Source organism: Hemibagrus wyckioides, linkage group LG06, assembly GCF_019097595.1.
Source record: "Hemibagrus wyckioides isolate EC202008001 linkage group LG06, SWU_Hwy_1.0, whole genome shotgun sequence".
NCBI classification, from domain to species: Eukaryota; Metazoa; Chordata; class Actinopteri; order Siluriformes; family Bagridae; genus Hemibagrus; species Hemibagrus wyckioides.
The window spans coordinates 486893-496275 of NC_080715.1; positions in this window are offsets into that span (position 1 = coordinate 486893).

A 9383-nucleotide genomic window follows, 5' to 3' on the forward strand; every position below is an offset into this window, starting at 1 on the left:
CCTGATGTGTCAGTGTACAGATGTGTTAGTGTGTACTGATGTGTCGGTGTACAGATGTTAGTGTCTCCTGATGTGTCAGTGTACAGATGTGTTTGTGTGTACAGATGTGTCAGTGTACAGATATGTCAGTGTACAGATGTGTTAGTGTGTACTGATGTGTCAGTGTACAGATGTTAGTGTCTCCTGATGTCAGTGTACAGATGTTAGTGTCTCCTGATGTGTCAGTGTACATATGTGTTAGTGTGTACTGATGTGTCAGTGTACAGATGTGTTTGTGTGTACAGATGTGTCAGTGTACAGATGTGTCAGTGTATAGATGTGTTAGTGTGTACTGATGTGTCAGTGTACAGATGTTAGTGTCTCCTGATGTGTCAGTGTACAGATGTGTTTGTGTGTACAGATGTGTCAGTGTACAGATGTGTCAGTGTACAGATGTGTTTGTGTGTACAGATGTGTCAGTGTACAGATGTGTCAGTGTACAGATGTGTTTGTGTGTACAGATGTGTCAGTGTACAGATGTGTTAGTGTGTAAGATGTCAGTGTACAGATGTGTTAGTGTGTAAGATGTCAGTGTACAGATGTGTTTGTGTGTATAGATGTGTCAGTGTACAGATGTTAGTGTCTCCTGATGTGTCAGTGTACAGATGTTAGTGTGTACTGATGTGTCAGTGTACAGATGTGTCAGTGTACAGATGTGTCAGTGTACAGATGTGTTTGTGTGTACAGATGTGTCAGTGTACAGATGTTTGTGTGTATAGATGTCAGTGTACAGATGTTAGTGTCTCCTGATGTGTCAGTGTACAGATGTGTTTGTGTGTATAGATGTGTCAGTGTACAGATGTTAGTGTGTAAGATGTGTCAGTGTACAGATGTGTTTGTGTACAGATGTGTTTGTGTGTACAGATGCATTAGAGTACCCACTGAGACCAACTGTAGCACAGAGGAGGAGAATATCCCTCCACCCACAGTCACAGCAGCCCAGGTGTGCAGAGAGCTGTCATTTCCCCCATATGTATCTGATGCAGTACAGAGTGAAATGAAACGTTTCTCCAGGACCTGGTGCTACAGAAACATACAACATAAAGATCAAACACAAGAACAACACAGAGCTAGGACAGGAGTTTGTCCAAGACACATAAAGTGTACAGTGGAGGCTCCGTCCCAGAAAAGCTGGAGGCCCAGATTGAGTATCTCCATAACTACGGAAGACCTGTGCAATGGAGCTGGGAGACCCTCTACAGCGAATCTTTAACTTGAGCCTGGAGCAGGAGAGGGTACCTCGGTGGTGGAGAACATCCTGCATCATCCCAGTCCCAAAGAAACCACACCCTGGAGAGCTGAATGACTTCAGGCCAGTCACTGGTGCTGCTACACCACATTGGGCCACAGGTCTGCTCCATAAACACATCTCCTTCAATAAACACATCTCCTTCAATAAACACGTCTCCTTCATTAAACACGTCTCCTCCATAAACACGTCTCCTCCATGAACACGTCTCCTTCAATAAACACGTCTCCTCCATAAACACGTCTCCTCCATGAACACGTCTCCTTCAATAAACACGTCTCCTCCATAAACACGTCTCCTCCATAAACACGATTCCTCCATAAACACGTCTCCTCCATAAACACGTCTCCTCCATAAACACATCTCCTCCATAAACACGATTCCTCCATAAACACGTCTCCTCCATGAACACGTCTCCTCCATGAACACGTCTCCTCCATAAACACGTCTCCTCCATAAACACGACTCCTCCATGAACACGTCTCCTCCATGAACACGTCTCCTCCATAAACACGTCTCCTCCATAAACACGTCTCCTCCATGAACACGTCTCCTTCAACAAACACATCTCCTCCATAAACACATCTCCTTCAATAAACACGTCTCCTCCATAAACACGTCTCCTCCATGAACACGTCTCCTCCATAAACACGTCTCCTTCAATAAACACGTCTCCTCCATAAACACGTCTCCTTCAATAAACACGTCTCCTTCAATAAACACGTCTCCTTCAATAAACACGTCTCCTTCAATAAACACGTCTCCTCCATGAACACGTCTCCTCCATAAACACGTCTCCTTCAACAAACACGTCTCCTCCATGAACACATCTCCTTCAATAAACACGTCTCCTCCATAAACACGTCTCCTTCAACAAACACGTCTCCTCCATGAACACATCTCCTTCAACAAACACGTCTCCTCCATGAACACATCTCCTCCATAAACACATCTCCTTCAATAAACACGTCTCCTCCAACAAACACGTCTCCTCCATGAACACGTCTCCTCCATGAACACGTCTCCTCCATAAACACGTCTCCTCCATAAACACGTCTCCTCCATGAACACGTCTCCTCCATAAACACGTCTCCTCCATGAACACATCTCCTTCAATAAACACGTCTCCTTCAATAAACACGTCTCCTCCATAAACACGTCTCCTCCATAAACACGTCTCCTCCATGAACACGTCTCCTCCATAAACACGTCTCCTCCATAAACACGTCTCCTCCATGAACACGTCTCCTCCATAAACACGTCTCCTCCATGAACACGTCTCCTCCATAAACACGTCTCCTCCATAAACACGTCTCCTCCATGAACACATCTCCTTCAATAAACACGTCTCCTTCAATAAACACGTCTCCTCCATAAACACGTCTCCTCCATAAACACGTCTCCTCCATGAACACGTCTCCTCCATAAACACGTCTCCTCCATAAACACGTCTCCTCCATGAACACGTCTCCTCCATAAACACGTCTCCTCCATGAACACGTCTCCTCCATGAACACGTCTCCTCCATAAACACGTCTCCTCCATAAACACGTCTCCTTTAACAAACACATCTCCTCCATAAACACATCTCCTTCAATAAACACGTCTCCTCCATAAACACGTCTCCTTCAATAAACACGTCTCCTCCATAAACACGTCTCCTCCATAAACACGTCTCCTTCAATAAACACGTCTCCATCAATAAACACGTCTCCTCCATAAACACGTCTCCTCCATAAACACGTCTCCTCCAATAAACACGCCTCCTTCAATAAACACGTGTCCTCCATAAACACGTCTCCTCCATAAACACGTCTCCTCCATGAACACGTCTCCATCAATAAACACGTCTCCTCCATAAACACGTCTCCTCCATAAACACGTCTCCTCCATAAACACGTCTCCTTCAATAAACACGTCTGCTTCAATAAACACGTCTCCTCCATAAACACGTCTCCTTCAACAAACACGTCTCCTTCAACAAACACGTCTCCTCCATGAACACGTCTCCTCCATAAACACGTCTCCTCCATAAACACGTCTCCTTCAATAAACACGTCTCCTTCAATAAACACGTCTCCTCCATAAACACGTCTCCTCCATAAACACGTCTCCTCCATAAACACGTCTCCTTCAATAAACACGTCTCCTCCAACAAACACGTGTCCTCCATAAACACGTCTCCTCCATAAACACGTCTCCTTCAACAAACACGTCTCCTCCATAAACACGTCTCCTTCCATAAACACGTCTCCTTCAACAAACACGTCTCCTCCATAAACACGTCTCCTTCAAGAAACACGTCTCCTCCATAAACACGTCTCCTCCATAAACACCTCTCCTTCAACAAACACGTCTCCTCCATAAACACGTCTCCTTCAACAAACACGTCTCCTCCATAAACACGTCTCCTCCATAAACACGTCTCCTCCAATAAACACGCCTCCTTCAATAAACACGTGTCCTCCATAAACACGTCTCCTTCAATAAACACGTCTCCTCCATAAACACGTCTCCTCCATAAACACGTCTCCTTCAATAAACACGTCTGCTCCATAAACACGTCTCCTCCAATAAACACGCCTCCTTCAATAAACACGTCTCCTCCATAAACACGTCTCCTCCATAAACACGTCTCCTTCAATAAACACGTCTCCTCCATGAACACGTCTCCTCCATAAACACGTCTCCTTCAACAAACACGTCTCCTCCATAAACACATCTCGTTCAATAAACATGTCTCCTCCATAAACACGTCTCCTCCATGAACACGTCTCCTCCATAAACACGTCTCCTTCAACAAACACGTCTCCTCCATAAACACATCTCCTTCAATAAACACGTCTCCTCCATAAACACGTCTCCTCCATAAACACGTCTCCTCCATAAACACGTCTCCTTCAATAAACACGTCTCCTTCAATAAACACGTCTCCTCCATGAACACGTCTCCTCCATAAACACGTCTCCTTCAACAAACACGTCTCCTCCATAAACACATCTCCTTCAATAAACACGTCTCCTCCAACAAACACGTCTCCTCCATAAACACGTCTCCTTCAATAAACACGTCTCCTTCAATAAACACGTCTCCTCCATAAACACGTCTCCTCCATGAACACGTCTCCTCCATAAACACGTCTCCTCCATGAACACATCTCCTTCAATAAACACGTCTCCTTCAATAAACACGTCTCCTCCATAAACACGTCTCCTCCATAAACACGTCTCCTCCATGAACACGTCTCCTCCATAAACACGTCTCCTCCATAAACACGTCTCCTCCATGAACACGTCTCCTCCATAAACACGTCTCCTCCATGAACACGTCTCCTTCAATAAACACGTCTCCTCCATAAACACGTCTACTCCATAAACACGTCTCCTCCATAAACACGTCTCCTTTAACAAACACATCTCCTCCATAAACACATCTCCTTCAATAAACACGTCTCCTCCATAAACACGTCTCCTACATGAACACGTCTCCTCCATAAACACGTCTCCTTCAATAAACACGTCTCCTCCATAAACACGTCTCCTTCAACAAACACGTCTCCTCCATAAACACATCTCCTTCAATAAACACGTCTCCTCCATGAACACGTCTCCATCAATAAACACGTCTCCTCCATGAACACGTCTCCTCCATAAACACGTCTCCTTCAACAAACACGTCTCCTCCATAAACACATCTCCTTCAATAAACACGTCTCCTCCAACAAACACGTCTCCTCCATAAACACGTCTCCTTCAATAAACACGTCTCCTTCAATAAACACGTCTCCTCCATAAACACGTCTCCTCCATGAACACGTCTCCTCCATAAACACGTCTCCTCCATGAACACATCTCCTTCAATAAACACGTCTCCTTCAATAAACACGTCTCCTCCATAAACACGTCTCCTCCATAAACACGTCTCCTCCATGAACACGTCTCCTCCATAAACACGTCTCCTCCATAAACACGTCTCCTCCATGAACACGTCTCCTCCATAAACACGTCTCCTCCATGAACACGTCTCCTTCAATAAACACGTCTCCTCCATAAACACATCTACTCCATAAACACGTCTCCTCCATAAACACGTCTCCTTTAACAAACACATCTCCTCCATAAACACATCTCCTTCAATAAACACGTCTCCTCCATAAACACGTCTCCTACATGAACACGTCTCCTCCATAAACACGTCTCCTTCAATAAACACGTCTCCTCCATAAACACGTCTCCTCCATAAACACGTCTCCTTCAATAAACACGTCTCCATCAATAAACACGTCTCCTCCATAAATACGTCTCCTTCAATAAACACGTCTCCTCCATAAACACGTCTCCTTCAATAAACACGTCTCCTCCATAAACACGTCTCCTCCAATAAACACGCCTCCTTCAATAAACACGTGTCCTCCATAAACACGTCTCCTCCATAAACACGTCTCCTCCATGAACACGTCTCCTTCAATAAACACGTCTCCTCCATAAACACGTGTCCTCCATAAACACGTCTCCTCCATAAACACGTCTCCTCCATGAACACGTCTCCTTCAATAAACACGTCTCCTCCATAAACACGTCTCCTTCAATAAACACGTCTGCTTCAATAAACACGTCTCCTCCATAAACACGTCTCCACCAATAAACACGCCTCCTTCAATAAACACGTGTCCTCCATAAACACGTCTCCTTCAATAAACACGTCTCCTCCATAAACACGTCTCCTCCATAAACACGTCTCCTCCATAAACACGTCTCCTTCAATAAACACGTCTCCTCCATAAACACGTCTCCTCCAATAAACACGCCTCCTTCAATAAACACGTCTCCTCCATAAACACGTCTCCTCCATAAACACGTCTCCTTCAATAAACACGTCTCCTTCAATAAACACGTCTCCTCCATAAACACGTGTCCTCCATAAACACGTCTCCTTCAACAAACACGTCTCCTCCATAAACACATCTCCTTCAATAAACACGTCTCCTCCATAAACACGTCTCCTCCATGAACACGTCTCCTCCATAAACACGTCTCCTTCAACAAAGACGTCTCCTCCATAAACACATCTCCTTCAATAAACACGTCTCCTAAATAAACACGTCTCCTCCATAAACACGTCTCCTCCATAAACACGTCTCCTTCAATAAACATGTCTCCTTCAATAAACACGTCTCCTCCATAAACACGTCTCCTCCATGAACACGTCTCCTCCATAAACACGTCTCCTCCATGAACACGTCTCCTTCAATAAACACGTCTCCTTCAATAAACACGTCTCCTCCATAAACACGTCTCCTCCATAAACACGTCTCCTTCAATAAACACGTCTCCTCCATAAACACGTCTCCTCCATAAACATGTCTCCTCCATGAACACGTCTCCTCCATAAACACGTCTCCTCCATGAACACGTCTCCTTCAATAAACACGTCTCCTCCATAAACACGTCTCCTCCATAAACACGTCTCCTCCATAAACACGTCTCCTCCATAAACACGTCTCCTTCAATAAACACGTCTCCTTCAATAAACACGTCTCCTCCATAAACACGTCTCCTCCATGAACACGTCTCCTTCAATAAACACGTCTCCTTCAATAAACACGTCTCCTCCATAAACACGTCTCCTCCATAAACATGTCTCCTCCATGAACACGTCTCCTCCATAAACACGTCTCCTCCATGAACACGTCTCCTTCAATAAACACGTCTCCTCCATAAACACGTCTCCTCCATAAACACGTCTCCTTCAATAAACACGTCTCCTCCAACAAACACGTCTCCTTCAATAAACACGTCTCCTCCATAAACACATCTCCTCCAATAAACACGTCTCCTCCAACAAACACGTCTCCTTCAATAAACACATCTCCTTCAATAAACACGTCTCCTCCAACAAACACGTCTCCTTCAATAAAAACGTCTCCTCCATAAACACGTCTCCTCCATAAACACGTCTCCTTCAACAAACACGTCTCCTCCATAAACACGTCTCCTTCCATAAACACGTCTCCTTCAACAAACACGTCTCCTTCAACAAACACGTCTCCTCCATAAACACGTCTCCTCCATAAACACGTCTCCTTCAATAAACACGTCTCCTCCAACAAACACGTCTCCTTCAATAAACACGTCTCCTCCAATAAACACGCCTCCTTCAATAAACACGTCTCCTCCATAAACACATCTCTTCCATAAACACGTCTCCTCCATAAACAAGTCTCCTCCATAAACACATCTCCTTCAATAAACACGTCTCCTTCAATAAACACGTCTCCTCCATAAACACATCTCCTCCATAAACACGTCTCCTCCATGAACATGTCTCCTCCATAAACACGTCTCCTCCATGAACACGTCTCCTCCATAAACACGTCTCCTCCATAAACATGTTTCCTCCATAAACACGTCTCCTCCATAAACACATCTCCTCCATAAAGACGTCTCCTCCAACAAACAAGTCTCCTCCATAAACTCGTCTCCTCCATAAAGACGTCTCCTCCAACAAACAAGTCTGCTCCATAAACACGTCTCCTCCATAAACACGTCTCCTCCAACAAACAAGTCTCCTCCATAAACACGTCTCCTCCATAAAGACGTCTCCTCCAACAAACAAGTCTCCTCCATAAACTCGTCTCCTCCATAAAGACGTCTCCTCCAACAAACAAGTCTCCTCCATAAACACGTCTCCTCCATAAAGACGTCTCCTCCAACAAACAAGTCTCCTCCATAAACACGTCTCCTCCATAAAGACGTCTCCTCCAACAAACAAGTCTCCTCCATAAACACGTCTCCTCCATAAAGACGTCTCCTCCAACAAACAAGTCTCCTCCATAAACACGTCTCCTCCATAAAGACGTCTCCTCCAACAAACAAGTCTCCTCCATAAACACGTCTCCTCCATAAAGACGTCTCCTCCATAAACAAGTCTCCTCCATAAACACGTCTCCTCCATAAAGACGTCTCCTCCAACAAACAAGTCTCCTCCATAAACACGTCTCCTCCATAAAGACGTCTCCTCCAACAAACAAGTCTCCTCCATAAACACGTCTCCTCCATAAAGACGTCTCCTCCATAAAGACGTCTCCTCCAACAAACAAGTCTCCTCCATAAACACGTCTCCTCCATAAAGACGTCTCCTCCATAAAGACGTCTCCTCCATAAACACGTCTCCTCCATAAACACGTCTCCTCCAACAAACAAGTCTCCTCCAACAAACACGTCTCCTCCATAAAGACGTCTCCTCCAACAAACACGTCTCCTCCATAAACACGTCTCCTCCATAAAGATGTCTCCTCCAACAAACACGTCTCCTCCATAAACACGTCTCCTCCAATAAACACGTCTCCTTCAATAAACATGTCTCCTCCGTAAACACGTCTCCTCCATAAACACGTCTCCTCCAATAAACACGCCTCCTTCAATAAAGACCTCTCCTCCATAAAGACGTCTCCTCCATAAAGACGTCTCCTCCATAAACACGTCTCCTCCAACAAACAAGTCTCCTCCATAAACACGTCTCCTCCATAAAGACGTCTCCTCCAACAAACAAGTCTCCTCCATAAACACGTCTCCTCCATAAAGACGTCTCCTCCAACAAACAAGTCTCCTCCATAAACACGTCTCCTCCATAAAGACGTCTCCTCCATAAACACGTCTCCTCCATAAAGACGTCTCCTCCATAAAGACGTCTCCTCCACAAACACGTCTCCTCCATAAACACGTCTCCTCCAACAAACAAGTCTCCTCCATAAACACGTCTCCTCCATAAAGACGTCTCCTCCAACAAACAAGTCTCCTCCATAAACACGTCTCCTCCATAAAGATGTCTCCTCCAACAAACAAGTCTCCTCCATAAACACGTCTCCTCCATAAAGACGTCTCCTCCAACAAACACGTCTCCTCCATAAACACGTCTCCTCCATAAAGACGTCTCCTCCATAAAGACGTCTCCTCCACAAACACGTCTCCTCCATAAAGACGTCTCCTCCAACAAACAAGTCTCCTCCATAAACACGTCTCCTCCATAAAGACGTCTCCTCCAACAAACAAGTCTCCTCCATAAACACGTCTCCTCCATAAAGACGTCTCCTCCA